The 20,451-nt window shown below is 36.8% G+C and overlaps 1 protein-coding gene across 1 annotated transcript in view; it reads right to left on the minus strand.

Annotated features, from left to right (window-relative positions):
- LOC143230561 (Na(+)/H(+) exchanger protein 7-like) overlaps positions 1 to 20,143 on the minus strand; it is a 94,774-nt gene extending 74,631 nt beyond the window's left edge. The window contains exon 1 of the mRNA XM_076464329.1: positions 20,052 to 20,143. The gene's annotated coding sequence lies outside the window, so the exon portion shown is untranslated. The remainder of the gene's footprint in view (positions 1 to 20,051) is intronic.
- Positions 20,144 to 20,451: the final 308 nt, after the last annotated feature.

Below are 20,451 nucleotides of genomic sequence, written 5' to 3' on the forward strand. Positions count from 1 at the left end.
CGAATGCTGTAAACACCTATATGCTAACCAAACACAAAACCCAGTAATTCGAGCATTGTAAACGACTTTGTAATAACAAGACAAGTAATTTCATAATCAGAGCACTATAAACGATTTTGTACAAACAACACAAAAACCAGTAATCCAAGCACAGTAAGCGACTTTTGCTAACAAGACAATAAACCTGTTTATTGGGTTTCGCTGTTATTAAACAAAAAGATACACAATGGGTTACCTGTGCACTTCTGATCACGGGTATCGAAACACTATTTTTATCGCTATAATCCGAAACCCGGATTACACAAGCGAGCAAGTGTGGCCTATATTTACAAAGCATTTGGGTTTCTCCTCTTGCGGTTTATCAAATTTTTGACCCCAACTGGTTCATCAGTATTAGACGCAGCCCTAATATGACCAACATCTTGTTCAGGGAATTCAGACTATTAAACTAAGTAGAAGAATAAAAGATAACGAGGATATCATGAATCTGGATGGTTCTTTTGATGGTTCGAAGGCCCAGCATGGCCATGTGTTTACTGGACTCGACTCGCAATCTGATGATCGCGGGTTCGAATCCCCTTCATACTAAACATGCTCGCCCTTTCACCTATGAGGACATTATAATATTTCTATCAATTCCACTACTGAGGCTTTGTAAGGGCTAGTAGTATAAAAATAATTCTTGTAATAATTAGCCCTGATAATGCCGCAATAGACAAACGTTGGCTGGAGATTAAAGGCCGATTCTGTCTAATTTTATTACAAAAATGATTTTGTACTAAAAAACAAGAAATCTCTTTATTAGGTTTGGTTGTTACTAAATCAAACAAACAATGGTGGTTCGAATTTTAAAAATGTTTGTTGTGTTTTTCATTTACCACCAAAGTGATTCATATGTCAGGCTCATATATACAAAACGTAGTAGATCTCACGTTTCAAAGACTAGAGTTTGGTTTGTTTTGAATTTCGTGCAAAGCTACTCGACGGCTACCTGCAATAGCCGTCCCTAATTTAGCAGTGTAAGACTAGAGGGAAGGAAGCTAGTTGTCACCACCCACCGCCAATTCTTGGGCTACTCTTTTACCGACGAATAATGGGATTGACCGTCACTTTACAACAGCCCCATGGCTGAAAAGGCGACCATGTTTGGGGTGACAGAGATTCGAACTCTTGACCCTCAGAGTAGAGTAGAGTGCCTTAACCACCTGATCATGCCGGGCGCCTCGAGAAGAACTGTAGCACGAATAAAAGTTATATACAGGTTGTTTGTTTTATCGTTTCGCGCAAAGCTACACGAAAGCTATCAGCACTAGCCGTCCCTAATATAGCAGTGTAAGACTAGAGGGAAGGCAGCTAGTCATCACCACCCACCGCCAACTCTTGGAGTACTCTTTCACCAACGAATAGCAGGATTGAGAGAGATACGTGAGATAGAGAGAAATAGAAGGATTAGAGAACCTGTATTCGAGTTCGGTATTTCGAAGTCTGGTAATTTCAGACACACAAAAGAAAAACGTCTGATACGACACCTGTTGATGGTCTTGAAAATTCACTCCTCGAAACGTCGTGAAAATTTTGTTTATTTGTTTGGAACTTTCGTGCAAAGCTGCACGAGGGCTATCTACGCCCACCGTCACTGATTTAGCAATGTAAGACTAAATAGAAGGCAGCTAGTCAACCATCCACCGTCAACTCTTGGGCTACTCTTTTATCAAGAAATAGTGTAATTGACCATCAAAGACTATCTGCTCAGCCCACCGAGGGGAATCGAACCCCTGATTTTAGCGTTGTAAATCCGGAGACATACCGCTGTACTAGCGGGGGGCTAATATAACGCTCCCACGGCTGAAAGGGCAAGCATGTTTGGTGCCTAATTGAAAATGCTAAACATGTAGATGTGAATATTATAACATCTTTTTTTGTCGTATAATTGATTTTTATTTTCAACATGCAGCCCAAGAAGCACAAATAAGTCCACCTCTTTCTCTCTTGATTACAACAAAAACGTTGAGCACTTTCATCAACCTTCACTCCCTGCAGACAGTTGCGGGAAGGGGTGACTGTTTTCCAAAAATATATAAATTGAAAGAAAAACGCAAAAAAAAACTTGTTTTGACAAGGACTTGATGATGAACAGGTTATGTGGAAATAAATATTTAAGAAAATTCTATAAATAAACTGGAAAGAGCCTATCCATTACGTGAGTGAAGCTTGTGAATGTGTGTTACAATTATACCTAAACAGTCCCTTTTCAGCAATTATTTCCAAAATGTTAACGTTTCTGTTTAAGCACAGTAACGTACTGTATCAGAGTATGTAGGTATGAACATACAGCCACATTCTTCTGATGAGTTATCAGTTGCCTCATATCGTGATTTGACATTGGGGCGTTTGCCTTAATTGTACGTTTTCTGAAAACGATATGATACCAATTCACATAGTACCGAGAAATGAAATCACTGACCGTTCATTTCCTGGACCAAAGTTCTCTCCCCCTTCCCAAATACCCTATTGTGATGCTTCTAAAATTAGCATTTTATCAAACAAACACGGACATGTTAGGCCTAATTTGCACTCATTAATGAGATCTAACGCATTCGTGAGTCACATACATAACTCTTCCCCTTACGAAGATATTTAATGATACATCACACAAAAACGCTACAACATATTGGGGGAAGTAGAAATGTCAGAAGATACATTTGAGGATCTTTCCGGACAAAATCTAAGACTAAACGTCTCGCCGTGTGTGTGTGCGCGTGCATGTATGATGAGGCTCTGTAGAATTTTTAAAAGATTTCACAAGGGAAAATAACGTAGTTTATGACAAACAGAATTGTGTCTGACGAACGTTTAACAAATATAATATTACAAGCAATTATGACTATAATATTTTCAAATCCATAACTTTTTCGACTTCCACAAGAATGAAAAATTTAAAATTTATTTTTTTTATGAAAATTTGAATGACTATTTATTAATTTTCTTTATAAGTTTCGTGTTGTTTGAACACAGCCGAACCAATTTTTAGGTAACAGACGAAAGGGAAAGCAGCCAGTGAATAGCTTTTACCGCCATATGTTTTGAATACTCTCACCTGACAACAGGGGGACTTGTTCGTTACTTGGCCAGGAATGGCCAGGTGGTTAAGGCACTCGACTCGTAATCTGAAGGTCGCAGGTTCGAATCCCTGTAACACCAAACATTGTCGCCCCTTAAGCCGTACGGGCGTTATAATGTGACAATCAGTCCCCCTATTCATTGGTAACATAGTAGCCCAAGAGTTGGCGGTGGGTGGTGATGACTAGCTGCCTCCCCTCTAGTCTTACGCTGCTAAATTAGGGACGGCTAGCGCAGATAGCCATTATGTAGTTTTGCGCGAAATTCAAAACAAACAAACAAACAATCTTATAATTCACACATAATCACAAAGTGGTTTATGTCACCATGTTTATGCGGAAATGGGACGTCAACCATGATTCCTTGGATCTTCAAGGTGACTCCTGATCTCAAAAATAATTTAAATGAACTAAAACCTAAAGCCATTTCTCTTTTGTAACGTTCTCGTGACGCAGGTGGGTCAGCGGTAGGTTTACCGACTCACAACATTAAAAATTGAAGTTCGATTTCTTGCAGCGGGAACAAATCATAAAACAGTATCTTATTCGAGCTGGATTTTCTATGCGTTTTTTTCTCTCAACTTTTCTAATTTTATTCCATATTATATTTTGTAGTGGAGCAAATAATACTTTTCGCCTCCTCCCCTTTATAGTTTTCGAAGTTCTGTCTCTTCAACTGAATCTTTGATACCTGCGGTTACGTATGGTATTAGAAATAGGCGCTAGACAACCAATGATACCAGTGCCTGCCAGCTGTCTTCAGTGTGAAATATTATAGACACAACGACGCCTATAATTTACTATAATAACACAGTATCAAAAGAGGAATTATTGAATGTACAGTTTTTCTTCTCGCAGTGCTATAAATGGAAGTGAATGCCACACCACTAGTAACCTCAAAACAGTCACTATGCCTCTGTTAAATATAACATAAGTACGTGTAGGCACTTCAAGGCCTACAGAATCATATAATATTTCGCGCTAACTGCGGGTCAATTTATTTAAATAAAAGAAATAGAAAACAAAATTTTCTACACCACAAGAATAAATGGAGAGAATGTTTGTTTGTTTTGAATTTCGCGCAAAGCTACACGAGAGCTGTCTGCGCTAGCCGTCCCTAATTTAGCAGTGTAAAACTAGAGAGAGGGCAGTTAGTCATCACCACTCACCGCCAATTCTTAGGCTACTATTTTACTAACGAATAGTGGGATTGACAGCCACATTATAACGCTCCCACGGCTGAAAGGGCGAGCATGTTTGGTGCGACGGGGATTCGAACCCGCGACCCTCAGATTACGAGTCGAGTGCCTTAACCGTCTGGCCATGCCGGATCGCAGAGAGAAAGCCAGATACATAATGAAACTAAAATAATGCAGAAGTGAAGTTCCTACATTTGGAATGGATGGGGCTACGTGACCCAGCTTTGCCAACAAATCATACACACTTGGGCTGTTTATAGAGAGGTAATCTGTATACTCGAATATTATTTAACAGAAAACGAATAGATGAAGATAGTATGCTAAAACTATTAGATCCGTCAGAAACTTGCCCATATTTTTCTCGGTAAAATTGTCGCAGTAACAAATTATTTATTTTTTCACCTGAAATTTCGCTCCAAATATGTGGATAAGAGCTTGTTGGCCGACGGAAGTCAATGATGATTGGATATTAACTGATAAATGGAATATCGAAGGGACCATGTTGTGTGTGTAACACCCCAAATCCCATTTGTTGCATCCCTTTCTAAGATGGATGGACAGTGAGGACGAGCTTGATGGCTGAGATTTATTCCTCAAAGAAAACGCCTACATTTATTGGGTATAACTCTCTAATGAATTTATCTGTTTTAGAATTTAAAACTAAGCTGCACCACCAGCTAACTGCGCTCAGTCAAAGAGGCCACTAATATTGAATTATCGGTCCCATAGTCCAGCCACGCCCAGCCCAACCAACTGACGAATCGTTTTTTTAATTCTTGATGACAAGAAACCCAACTGAAATAAAAATGTATCTCAGAACGGTTGGTATGGGTATTGACACTTTTATTGATAAGAAGAGAACAACTTTTCGACCTCCCAAGGTCATCTTCAGGTTAAGAAAGAGAGAGTTTGAATATGACCGTTGCCGGACACATGTCTCAGGGACGAGAGTATAAACAGATACGGTATTGTACGGGGCGTTGCAGTTGGATGTTAGGTTATTAATTAGTGTAGGTATATTTGTTTTGAATTTCGCGCAAAGTCTGTGCTAGCCGTCACTAATTTAGCAGTGTAAGACTAGATGGAAGGCAGGTAGTCATCACTACTCACCGCCAACTCTTGGGCTACTCTTTTACTAACAAATAGTGGGATTAGCCGTCAAATTATAACGCTCTCCGGCTGAAAGGGCGAGCATATTTGGTGTGACAGGGATTCGAACCCGCGACCCTCAGATTACGAGTCGAACTCCTTAATCCATCTGGCCATGCCGGGCCCTAAGAGTGGAAATGAATCGATCTTGTGAAAAATGCGTTTGCAAAAGCAAGCAGAAACTAAGGGAACTTGCTCCCGCGGAAAATTTCGTTATATAGCAATTTGGGTTGATTTTGATGCAGTGAAAGAAATCACGTGATTTTTATATCAGGGTTAACAAATTAAATAAATGTGAAAATAAGTTTAGCGATCAACATCAGTTATTTACCGTATCTTATCAACTGATTACCTTCAGACAGTAAATTTACTTTAGAGTTCTGGTCTGTTTATGACGAGGTTTCGTTTTCGATCAACAAGTCAATTCATGTTTGGGGAATCGTAAAACAATCGAAATTTAATTAGGATCCGAAGTGGATTTATAACTCTCTGCACTAGAGAATGATTGAATAAAGCTAAAATCAGTTGTTTCTTTCAACGTTTTACTGAATGGTTCAGTGCAACCAACGTCGGTTGCTTCTTTTGAGGTCCTATTAAACGACACTTTAGTTTTTAAACAGTATTTGATTGTTGTTCGTTTTTTTGACCAACGTAACCTTCATTCAATACGAACTCAGTATGATATCCACGTCCTAACTTTGGAAACTAAGTCGAACTGAAAGAAGATATTTTAATCTGTTACAACAGTTCACTATTGAGGAAGTTCGACTTACAAAATTAGTTCTTCCACTAGACAGTGTGAAAAATTAGATGGTAAAAGTACTAGCTTTATTAGAGAGAAACGACAGATTGTAACATTAGCTTTTCCTTGATAGAAACCATAATTTACAATACTAGCAGATCTGTCCAGTAACATTAAGGAGTTATCGAGATATTGTCTTCAGTCGAGCTATGTGGTACTGTGTATGTCCAGGTGGATATTTCTAAACTTGAGAATGATGGCACCCATTATTGGGTTCATAGGGATGTCTAATTGACGTCATCTTGGGAGTTCATAGAGATGTGGAAAGAAGTTACAATTGGTACATTGAATCCGGGCACTATATTGGCTAATAGGGTTACATTTTTGAGCTGGTCAGTAATTCCGTTGTTCAGATGTTCTACTTGTTACAGATCCTCAGTGATCTGTTGGTGACAATTGGTGTGGCCTCCAATACGGTATAGTTGTTTTCTTTGTATGCTAGCAGAAACATTAAGCTGGCAGTGTGTTTAACGCTATTGATGGCCTTTATTTCTGCTCTTTGGTGAATTGACTGTCTTGGCAATGGCGTAGGTGTGGTGATTTGGCTGACTAGGTAATGGAGTGGGTGTGTTGATAAAGAAATAAAAGAATAGTAATGGACACAGAAATAAAAATTAGGACAGCGAGATGTGGGTGCTCAAGGTCACAACGTCCCACATCTATATCTCTCTTCACTGCCAGCAGACACTTGTAGGAATGTGGCTGTTCTACCAATTAAAAAAGAAAAAGTTGATTGAAATAAGAAAAAGGAAATAAGATACTACTATTTGGAGGTAAGTAAGTTGAAAACTTACCTCTTGAAGTTAGCATTCCAGCCCCCAATATGGTAGAGAGGCACTAACTGACAGTACAGTAAACAAACTACACCAGCATGAGGCACGGAACTTACTTAAAGATACGTTTTAGTGGACTTTCTGACCAATTTAATGACACGTGTAGAATTTGCGACTATAGAAGGGGTAACATGTTTTCTATCAGAAATCTACCCATTTCTGATCTTTTCATTTATAGATGTGTAGTTGATGTTTGTTAGACTTAAGCACCGACTCATGTTTTCGTGAGAAGGAACAACTTTGATAACATGACAACAAATAGCTAGACCAAAAAAGTTTGTCTTACCTGGTCCGAGAAAAGGAAGAATCCATTGAGAAACTGTTTAATAAATAGACTAAACAGTGATATTACATGTTTGTAACGAAGCCACGTAATATCACTGTTTAATAAAGAGACTAAACAGTGATATTACATGTTTGTAACGAAGCCACGTAATATCACTGTTTAATAAATAGACTAAACAGTGATATTACATGTTTGTAACAAAGCCACGTAATATCACTGTTTAGTCTATTTATTAAACAGTCTCTCAATGGATGTTTCCTTTTCTCGGACCAGGTAAGACAGACGGTTTTTGGTCTAGCTATTTGTTGTCATGTTATCAAAGTTGTTCCTTCTCACGAAAACATGAGTCGGTGCTCTATTGTTATATTTTTGTCGTAGTATTCCATAGTTTACTTGTATAAACCGTATGTGGAGTTAAGCGAGACTTGGGAGTCGACTGCGGGAGAAGCAGACATCTAACAGTTTCCAGGAAAATACATATGTTTCTGATTCAAAAGTAGATAATATCAGACTGATGATTACCTTACAATATCGAAAACAATTTTGAATCTCTATTTTCAGCATAATGAATTCTGAGTTTCTTGTTACCTTTATTTAATATTTCTAATATCGTATGCTTATGATTTAATTAACTGCTTCAGTTTTTATTTTGCCAAAAATGGCAATCTTTCGGGAGAGCTATACAATTGTTAATAGTTATTTTATACTAGTAGAAGGATATATTTATCAAAGCTAGAATTACAGTTATTATACAAAATGCATCTTTAAAACTTCCTTTTTATATCAGGCCCGGCATGGCCAAGCGAGTTAAGGCGTGCGACTCTTAATCTGATGGTCGCAGGTTCGCATTCCTATCGCGCCAAACGTGCTCGCCCTTTCAGCCGTGGGATCGTTATAATGTGACGGTCAATCCCACTATTCGTTGGTAAAAGAGTAGCCCAAGTGTTGGTGGTGGGTGGTGATGACTGCCTTCCCTCTAGTCTTACACTGCTAAATTAGGGACGGCTAGCGCAGGCAGCCTTCGAATAGCTATGCGCGAAATTAAAAAAACAAATAAACAAAGAAAATCCTTTTTATATTACTGTGTAAAAAAATAAAGACGTAATGATGTTTCAAGGGTTAAAAACAAATCGAGTTCAAATTAGGCTTATCACATAATTCGCCACTAGGGGTGCATCTGTACGTGTTCTTCGTAGTTTGGGCATTTTGAAAACAGGAAATAACCTTGATGATTATTAGTAATATACGTAGTAAAAAATGTATACGTCTTCGAAGACCACTGACTTGTTACCTTGACCAATGAGTATTAAGATTTATTCAATTGTACAAATCATGATTCACTTTAAAACCGCCCTCTATATCCAAGTGTGCTGCAGTTATCGTGGCCTCAAATACGTAAAAGTATTCTACAGAACAAATTCGTCTGCCAGTAGGAAAGCAGCTTGTGCACCAGTGCATATCTGAAACATCACATATATTTTAGGGGGTTGTCCAGAAAATCGATTGTCACCATAACACTAAGGAAATTTTCGTAATTTTTTTTGTTTCTCTACAGAGTACTTCAGACAATGGTGCGAGTATTCAAGAACCAGTGTTGGTAAGCTGATTTGAACGAGGCTGATGTTGTATCGATTCTGAAGGCGGATATTTTGAGTATAATTTATAAATGTGTATAAAAATTCATTTATGGCAATCAATTTTTGGAACACCCCTACATCAAACTGTATCGAAAAGCATCAACATTCAACAGAGAATTTTTTTTTTATCAAGACTAAACAACTGTATAAATATGAATTTGCACTGAATTTCTTTATAAGTAGCAATAATTTACTTGAGAGATATCTCGAGCACGGAAACAACGTTTTTAAAAATTGGCTGAAGATAGCGTTATATTAAAACGTCTTGAACCTGAATAAATTAAAAGAAAACAGAGTTCTAAAACAAACTTAAAAACGTTTTTGACAGTTGACTAAAGATAGCACTAAATCATAGTTTATCGCTGTTTGTTTTTTGAATTTCGCGCACAGCTACTAGATGGCTATCTGAGCTAGCCGTATCGAATTACTTAGTGTAAGACTAGAGGGAAAGCAGCTAGTCGTCACCACCCACCGCCATCTCTTGGGCTACTCTTTTACCGCCACATTATAACGTTCCCACGGCTGAAAAGGCGAGCATGTTTTGTGCGTCGGGGATTTGAACCCGCGACCCTCGGATTACGAGTCGAACGCCTTAACCCACCTGGCCTTGCCGGGCCCTTTTTCACTGTGAATAATAAATTACTTGAGAGGACCAGGCAAAAACAAAGTATTTTATTTCCTTCACAATCTATTCATAGCAGATTTATAGCAAAAATAAAACAATATTTTATATTCAGAACTCAGAATTATTAAATATAAATTATTTGTTTTCTGTAAAGCATAAAGTTAAACAACTGGCTGTCTGTACTGAGCTCATCTCAGGTATCAAAACTTGATTTTAAACACGATAATAGTTCATTTTTTATTGTAAAATAATAAAACGAAGTTTGTGTTTTGTTTCTCGGATTGTTTCCCAAAGCTACATACAATCCCTAATTTTGACGGATGGACGTGAGGTAGTAGTTAACAGCACCCATCGCCAATTCATGAGTTGCTCTAATCTAATAGTAGGATTTGATCATCACTCTTATAATTCATCTTAAGTTCCAAAGTGTGGAGCTCCTTGTTTCTTTTACTATAACCGGACGCGAACCAATAGTCTTATATTCATAGATATGCATACAAACTATTATTCCATTTCTGGTTCACTTAATATTTATTAGTTTTTGTTAAATCTATAATTAACCTGAAAGTCATAAACGTGACATTTTTTTAAATCTTAGGTACATTTATTAGGTATTATTACTTATCAGATATTATTATTAGTATTTTAAATACACATTAACAACCTGAACTTCCTGGCTGCGAGTACTAAGCCCGTCAACACACGTTCTTGCTCCTTTACCATGGAAGTGTTAACATGACAGCAAATCCTATTTTTCTAAGATAAAGTATTTTCAGAGGTGGCGATGGATGATGACCACTAGCTGCCTTAAATCTAGTCTATCACTTCTAAATTAGACATGGCTAACGGAGATAGTCTTCGCGTAGTGTCCCCAATTGGCTTTGCGATAAGTCTGAAGGCTTAAAACGCTAAACACTGAGTTTCGATACCTGTGCAAGTCACAGCACATATAGCCCACTGTGTAGATTTGAGCTTAAAAAGAAAACTTTAAATACCCTAGTGCAAAATTCCAAATTATATCCATTATTTTGATGTCCAATTAGAACACTGCAGCTTATTACTGGACCACCAAAAGTTACCAAACAGCAAAACAAAATGTTCTAATCAAAGCAGTTGGAGATGTTTATCAATAATAAAAACAAATAAATAGCAGTTTCTTCTCACCCTAGTGGCAGTGACTTGCATTAAAACGTCACTGTTTACACGTGTTACAAGTGATTTATTTCTTTATTTTATCTCCTGTAATTAATGATAGAAAGAGTATAGAGATCACACTACTACAACAAACAACAGTATGTTACTGATAACCAAAGTACTACTACAACAAACAACAGTATGTTACTGATAACCAAAGTACTACAACAACAAACAACAGTACGTTACTGATAACCAAAGTACCACTAGACAAACAATAGGACGTTACTGATAATCAAAGTACTACTAGAACAAACAACAGTACGTTACTGATAACCAAAGTACTACCAGAACAAACAACAGTACGTTACTGATAACCAAAGTACTACTAGAACAAACAACAGTACGTTACTGATAACCAAAGCACTACTACAACAAACAACAGTACGTTACTGATAACCAAAGTACTACTGCAACAAACAACAGTATGTTACTGATAACCAAAGTACTACAACAACAAACAACAGTATGTTACTGATAACCAAAGTACTACTACAACAAACAATAGGACGTTACTGATAACCAAAGTACTACTAGAACAAACAACAGTAAGTTACTGATAACCAAAGTACTTCCAGAATAAACAACAGTACGTTACTGATAACCAAAGTACCACTACAACAAAGAGTACGTTACTGATAACCAAAGTACTACTACAACAAACAGTACGTTACTGATAACCAAAGTACTACCAGAACAAAAAACAGTACGTTACTGATAACCAAAGTACTACCAGAACAAAAAACAGTACGTTACTGATAACCAAAGCACTACTACAACAAACAACAGTACGTTACTGATAACCAAAGTACCACTAGACAAACAATAGGACGTTACTGATAATCAAAGTACTACTAGAACAAACAACAGTACGTTACTGATAACCAAAGTACTACTAGAACAAACAACAGTACGTTACTGATAACCAAAGTACCACTACAACAAACAACAGTATGTTACTGATAACCAAAGTACTACTACAACAAACAACAGTACGTTACTGATAACCAAAGTACCACTAGACAAACAATAGGACGTTACTGATAATCAAAGTACTACTAGAACAAACAACAGTACGTTAGTGATAACCAAAGTACTACAACAAACAGTACGTTAATAATAACCAAAGTACTACTAGAACAAACAACAGTACGTTACTGATAACCAAAGTACTACTACAACAAACAACAGTACGTTACTGATAACCAAAGTACTACTACAACAAACAACAGTACGTTACTGATAACCAAAGTACTTCCAGAATAAACAACAGTACGTTACTGATAACCAAAGTACCACTACAACAAACAGTACGTTACTGATAACCAAAGTACTACTACAACAAACAGTACGTTACTAATAACCAAAGTACCACTACAACAAACAGTACGTTACTGATAACCAAAGTACTACTACAACAAACAGTACGTTACTGATAACCAAAGTACTACTACAACAAACAGTACGTTACTAATAACCAAAGTACTACTACAACAAACAGTACGTTACTGATAACCAAAGTACTACCAGAACAAAAAACAGTACGTTACTGATAACCAAAGCACTACTAGAACAAACAACAGTACGTTACTGATAACCAAAGTACTACTAAAACAAACAACAGTACGTTACTGATAACCAAAGTACTTCCAGAATAAACAACAGTACGTTACTGATAACCAAAGTACCACTACAACAAACAGTACGTTACTAATAACCAAAGTACTACTACAACAAACAACAGTAAGTTACTGATAATCAAAGTACTACTAGAACAAACAACAGTACGTTACTGATAACCAAAGTACTACTAGAACAAACAATAGGAAGTTACTGATAACCAAAGTACTTCCAGAACAAACAGCAGTACGTTACTGATAACCAAAGTACTACAACAACAAACAACAGTACGTTACTGATAACCAAAGTACTACCAGAATAAACAGCAGTACGTTACTGATAACCAAAGTACTACCAGAACAAACAACAGTACGTTACTGATAACCAAAGAACTACCAGAACAAACAACAGTACGTTACTGATAACCAAAGTACTACCAGAACAAACAACAGTACGTTACTGATAACCAAAGTACTACCAGAACAAACAACAGTACGTTACTGATAACCAAAGTACTACCAGAACAAACAACAGTACGTTACTGATAACCAAAGTACTACCAGAACAAACAGCAGTACGTCAGTGATAACCAAAGTACTACCAGAACAAACAACAGTACGTTACTGATAACCAAAGTACCACTACAACAAACAGTACGTTACTAACAACCAAAGTACTACTACAACAAACAACAGTAAGTTACTGATAACCAAAGTACTACCACAACAAACAACAGTACGTTACTGATAACCAAAGTACTACCAGAACAAACAACAGTACGTTACTGATAACCAAAGTACTACTAGAACAAACAACAGTACGTTACTGATAACCAAAGTACCACTACAACAAACAACAGTATGTTACTGATAACCAAAGTACTACTACAACAAACAACAGTACGTTACTGATAACCAAAGTACCACTAGACAAACAATAGGACGTTACTGATAATCAAAGTACTACTAGAACAAACAACAGTACGTTACTGATAACCAAAGTACTACTAGAACAAACAACAGTACGTTACTGATAACCAAAGTACCACTACAACAAACAACAGTACGTTAGTGATAACCAAAGTACTACTACAACAAACAGTACGTTAATAATAACCAAAGTACTACTAGAACAAACAACAGTACGTTACTGATAACCAAAGTACTACTACAACAAACAATAGGACGTTACTGATAACCAAAGTACTACTAGAACAAACAACAGTAAGTTACTGATAACCAAAGTACTTCCAGAATAAACAACAGTACGTTACTGATAACCAAAGTACCACTACAACAAACAGTACGTTACTGATAACCAAAGTACTTCCAGAACAAACAACAGTACGTTACTGATAACCAAAGTACCACTACAACAAACAGTACGTTACTGATAACCAAAGTACTTCCAGAATAAACAACAGTACGTTACTGATAACCAAAGTACCACTACAACAAACAGTACGTTACTGATAACCAAAGTACTTCCAGAATAAACAACAGTACGTTACTGATAACCAAAGTACCACTACAACAAACAGTACGTTACTGATAACCAAAGTACTACTACAACAAACAGTACGTTACTAATAACCAAAGTACTACCAGAACAAACAGTACGTTACTGATAACCAAAGTACTACTACAACAAACAGTACGTTACTGATAACCAAAGTACTACCAGAACAAAAAACAGTACGTTACTGATAACCAAAGTACCACTACAACAAACAGTACGTTACTGATAACCAAAGTACTACTACAACAAACAGTACGTTACTAATAACCAAAGTACCACTACAACAAACAGTACGTTACTGATAACCAAAGTACTACCAGAACAAAAAACAGTACGTTACTGATAACCAAAGCACTACTAGAACAAACAACAGTACGTTACTGATAACCAAAGTACTACTAAAACAAACAACAGTACGTTACTGATAACCAAAGTACTTCCAGAATAAACAACAGTACGTTACTGATAACCAAAGTTACACTACAACAAACAGTACGTTACTAATAACCAAAGTACTACTACAACAAACAACAGTAAGTTACTGATAACCAAAGTACTACTACAACAAACAACAGTACGTTACTGATAACCAAACTACTACCAGAACAAACAACAGTACGTTACTGATAACCAAAGTACTACTAGAACAAACAACAGTACGTTACTGATAACCAAAGTACTACTAGAACAAACAATAGGACGTTACTGATAACCAAAGTACTTCCAGAACAAACAGCAGTACGTTACTGATAACCAAAGTACTACAACAACAAACAACAGTACGTTACTGATAACCAAAGTACTACCAGAACAAACAGCAGTACGTTACTGATAACCAAAGTACTACTAGAACAAACAACAGTACGTTACTGATAACCAAAGCACTACTACAACAAACAACAGTACGTTACTGATAACCAAAGTACCACTAGACAAACAATAGGACGTTACTGATAATCAAAGTACTACTAGAACAAACAACAGTACGTTACTGATAACCAAAGTACTACCAGAACAAACAACAGTACGTTACTGATAACCAAAGTACTTCCAGAACAAACAGCAGTACGTCAGTGATAACCAAAGTACTACCAGAAAAAACAACAGTACGTTACTGATAACCAAAGTACCACTACAACAAACAACAGTACGTTACTGATAACCAAAGTACTACTAGAACAAACAATAGGACGTTACTGATAACCAAAGTACTTCCAGAACAAACAGCAGTACGTTACTGATAACCAAAGTACTACAACAACAAACAACAGTACGTTACTGATAACCAAAGTACTACCAGAACAAACAGCAGTACGTTACTGATAACCAAAGTACTACTAGAACAAACAACAGTACGTTACTGATAACCAAAGCACTACTACAACAAACAACAGTACGTTACTGATAACCAAAGTACCACTAGACAAACAATAGGACGTTACTGATAATCAAAGTACTACTAGAACAAACAACAGTACGTTACTGATAACCAAAGTACTACCAGAACAAACAACAGTACGTTACTGATAACCAAAGTACTTCCAGAACAAACAGCAGTACGTCAGTGATAACCAAAGTACTACCAGAAAAAACAACAGTACGTTACTGATAACCAAAGTACCACTAGACAAACAATAGGACGTTACTGATAATCAAAGTACTACTAGAACAAACAACAGTACGTTACTGATAACCAAAGTACTACCAGAACAAACAACAGTACGTTACTGATAACCAAAGTACTACCAGAACAAACAGCAGTACGTCAGTGATAACCAAAGTACTACCAGAAAAAACAACAGTACGTTACTGATAACCAAAGTACCACTAGACAAACAATAGGACGTTACTGATAATCAAAGTACTACTAGAACAAACAGCAGTACGTCAGTGATAACCAAAGTACTACTAGAACAAACAACAGTACGTTACTGATAACCAAAGCACTACTACAACAAACAACAGTACGTTACTGATAACCAAAGTACCACTAGACAAACAATAGGACGTTACTGATAATCAAAGTACTACTAGAACAAACAACAGTACGTTACTGATAACCAAAGTACTACCAGAACAAACAACAGTACGTTACTGATAACCAAAGTACTTCCAGAACAAACAGCAGTACGTCAGTGATAACCAAAGTACTACCAGAAAAAACAACAGTACGTTACTGATAACCAAAGTACTACTAGAACAAACAACAGTACGTTACTGATAACCAAAGTACTACTAGAACAAACAATAGGACGTTACTGATAACCAAAGTACTTCCAGAACAAACAGCAGTACGTTACTGATAACCAAAGTACTACAACAACAAACAACAGTACGTTACTGATAACCAAAGTACTACCAGAACAAACAGCAGTACGTTACTGATAACCAAAGTACTACTAGAACAAACAACAGTACGTTACTGATAACCAAAGCACTACTACAACAAACAACAGTACGTTACTGATAACCAAAGTACCACTAGACAAACAATAGGACGTTACTGATAATCAAAGTACTACTAGAACAAACAACAGTACGTTACTGATAACCAAAGTACTACCAGAACAAACAACAGTACGTTACTGATAACCAAAGTACTTCCAGAACAAACAGCAGTACGTCAGTGATAACCAAAGTACTACCAGAAAAAACAACAGTACGTTACTGATAACCAAAGTACCACTAGACAAACAATAGGACGTTACTGATAATCAAAGTACTACTAGAACAAACAACAGTACGTTACTGATAACCAAAGTACTACCAGAACAAACAACAGTACGTTACTGATAACCAAAGTACTACCAGAACAAACAGCAGTACGTCAGTGATAACCAAAGTACTACCAGAAAAAACAACAGTACGTTACTGATAACCAAAGTACCACTACAACAAACAGTACGTTACTAATAACCAAAGTACTACTACAACAAACAACAGTAAGTTACTGATAACCAAAGTACTACCAGAATAAACAACAGTACGTTACTGATAACCAAAGTACTACTACAACAAACAACAGTACGTTACTGATAACCAAAGTACTACCAGAACAAACAACAGTACGTTACTGATAACCAAAGTACTACTAGAACAAACAACAGTACGTTACTGATAACCAAAGTACTACTAGAACAAACAACAGTACGTTACTGATAACCAAAGTACTACTAGAACAAACAACAGTACGTTACTGATAACCAAAGTACTACTACAAGAAACAATAGGACGTTACTGATAACCAAAGTACTACTAGAACAAACAACAGTAAGTTACTGATAACCAAAGTACTTCCAGAATAAACAACAGTACGTTACTGATAACCAAAGTACTACACCAACAAACAACAGTACGTTACTGATAACCAAAGTACTACCAGAACAAACAACAGTACGTCAGTGATAACCAAAGTACCACTAGACAAACAATAGGACGTTACTGATAATCAAAGTACTACTAGAACAAACAACAGTACGTTACTGATAACCAAAGTACTACCAGAACAAACAACAGTACGTTACTGATAACCAAAGTACTACCAGAACAAACAGCAGTACGTCAGTGATAACCAAAGTACTACCAGAAAAAACAACAGTACGTTACTGATAACCAAAGTACCACTAGACAAACAATAGGACGTTACTGATAATCAAAGTACTACTAGAACAAACAGCAGTACGTCAGTGATAACCAAAGTACTACTAGAACAAACAACAGTACGTTACTGATAACCAAAGCACTACTACAACAAACAACAGTACGTTACTGATAACCAAAGTACCACTAGACAAACAATAGGACGTTACTGATAATCAAAGTACTACTAGAACAAACAACAGTACGTTACTGATAACCAAAGTACTACCAGAACAAACAACAGTACGTTACTGATAACCAAAGTACTTCCAGAACAAACAGCAGTACGTCAGTGATAACCAAAGTACTACCAGAAAAACAACAGTACGTTACTGATAACCAAAGTACTACTAGAACAAACAACAGTACGTTACTGATAACCAAAGTACTACTAGAACAAACAATAGGACGTTACTGATAACCAAAGTACTTCCAGAACAAACAGCAGTACGTTACTGATAACCAAAGTACTACAACAACAAACAACAGTACGTTACTGATAACCAAAGTACTACCAGAACAAACAGCAGTACGTTACTGATAACCAAAGTACTACTAGAACAAACAACAGTACGTTACTGATAACCAAAGCACTACTACAACAAACAACAGTACGTTACTGATAACCAAAGTACCACTAGACAAACAATAGGACGTTACTGATAATCAAAGTACTACTAGAACAAACAACAGTACGTTACTGATAACCAAAGTACTACCAGAACAAACAACAGTACGTTACTGATAACCAAAGTACTACCAGAACAAACAGCAGTACGTCAGTGATAACCAAAGTACTACCAGAAAAAACAACAGTACGTTACTGATAACCAAAGTACCACTACAACAAACAGTACGTTACTAATAACCAAAGTACTACTACAACAAACAACAGTAAGTTACTGATAACCAAAGTACTACCAGAATAAACAACAGTACGTTACTGATAACCAAAGTACTACTACAACAAACAACAGTACGTTACTGATAACCAAAGTACTACCAGAACAAACAACAGTACGTTACTGATAACCAAAGTACTACTAGAACAAACAACAGTACGTTACTGATAACCAAAGTACTACTAGAACAAACAACAGTACGTTACTGATAACCAAAGTACTACTAGAACAAACAACAGTACGTTACTGATAACCAAAGTACTACTACAAGAAACAATAGGACGTTACTGATAACCAAAGTACTACTAGAACAAACAACAGTAAGTTACTGATAACCAAAGTACTTCCAGAATAAACAACAGTACGTTACTGATAACCAAAGTACTACACCAACAAACAACAGTACGTTACTGATAACCAAAGTACTACCAGAACAAACAACAGTACGTTATATATTTTCAACAAACGACAATCATGTTTGTAGTCTACGCACTGAAAACGAATATCTTTGGGCGAGTGTCGCTCGTTGTTTTTATTCCTGTCACATTACACAGTGTCACTTATCCATAACTTTGTAATTGTTAGAATATCAACGCAGAAACCGACAACGACAACCATGAAAAAAAGGAAACCCATCGAAAGAGAAAGAAGAATCTTATGAATAGAAAATATTGAAATAGGAAGAGATAGTGTTTATTTATTTAAATATATATATATATATACGGGGACTATGTTTTGCCTTTTTTTTTTTCAGCACAAAGCTGTAAAGTAGAGTTCTATGGCCATCATACGTTTATCACTGATTGAGCAAGAAAACAGAGAAGTAACTTGTTTATGTTTGTTGCTCTAAGTTGCATGATGAGCTATATCATCAAGAATATCGAGGCATTACAAACCTTCATGTTCATCGCTGAGCCACTTTTGGCTAAGAAGAGAGAGAGTTATTGTTGTTTGTTGTAAAGCTACGTATTGGGCTACCTGCGCTTTGCCCACCGCAGATATCAAAACCCGAATTTTGAAGTTATACGCCCAATGACTCATCCCTAAACACCTGGGAGGGAAAAAAAGAGACAGAGAACCATTTGAGTGGTGAAATAAAAGCGATTCGCTTTCTACATCCCTTACGGTTATTAATGTTTTATGTTATTGAATTCATACACCAGACACCATTCTGAAAATATAATCACGAAAAAACACACTGGTTTCTAACATGTTAAATTCTGCGTTCCTCGACGTAAGCTGTCAGTAACACGATAACCACTACTGTCAGCTTTCTTTCATTGGACATCAGGGGATTTAAAATAAACAGTTCCCGATTCCCAAAGTCGACAGCACGTACATAAACGTCACATGTTCTTAACTCACAAGTTTAAGGTTATATAGTTGGTAAAGGTTTGCCCGCGAGATAATCACGTGACACGTGCGAAAACTGGTGTGACAACTCACTGAGAGAAATATTATATAATAAAGAATTAAAAGCATTAGGCGTAACGGGTTAAGAAATAATAAGACAAATCTCATTTCTTACCGTAGCGGTTAGGTTAGAATTAGATGGATGTACTAAACTTCCTGTTATATGTACTTTCCACACGTGATAACAGTGACGCAGATGGTTAGATCATGACTGGCTGACAGTGTGAAGACACTGTTGTATACACGCGAAGTTTTCTCGATACTTTTGTGCCGTACAGACAATACCACTAAACGTGGGGGGAAGGTTAATAGCAGTACGATGAATCGATTATTTATTTCTCTGCTTTTGAATTTCGCGCAAAGCTGCAGAGGGCTATCTGCGCTAACAATCCCTAATTTAGCAGTGAAAGACCAGGGGGAAGGCAGCTAATCATCACCACCCACTGTCAACTCTTGGGCTACTCTTTTAGCAGCAACTAGTGGGATTGATCTCACCTTTTAACGCCCTCACGGCT

This window comes from Tachypleus tridentatus, chromosome 10 (assembly GCF_004210375.1).
Source record: "Tachypleus tridentatus isolate NWPU-2018 chromosome 10, ASM421037v1, whole genome shotgun sequence".
Classification (NCBI taxonomy): domain Eukaryota; kingdom Metazoa; phylum Arthropoda; class Merostomata; order Xiphosura; family Limulidae; genus Tachypleus; species Tachypleus tridentatus.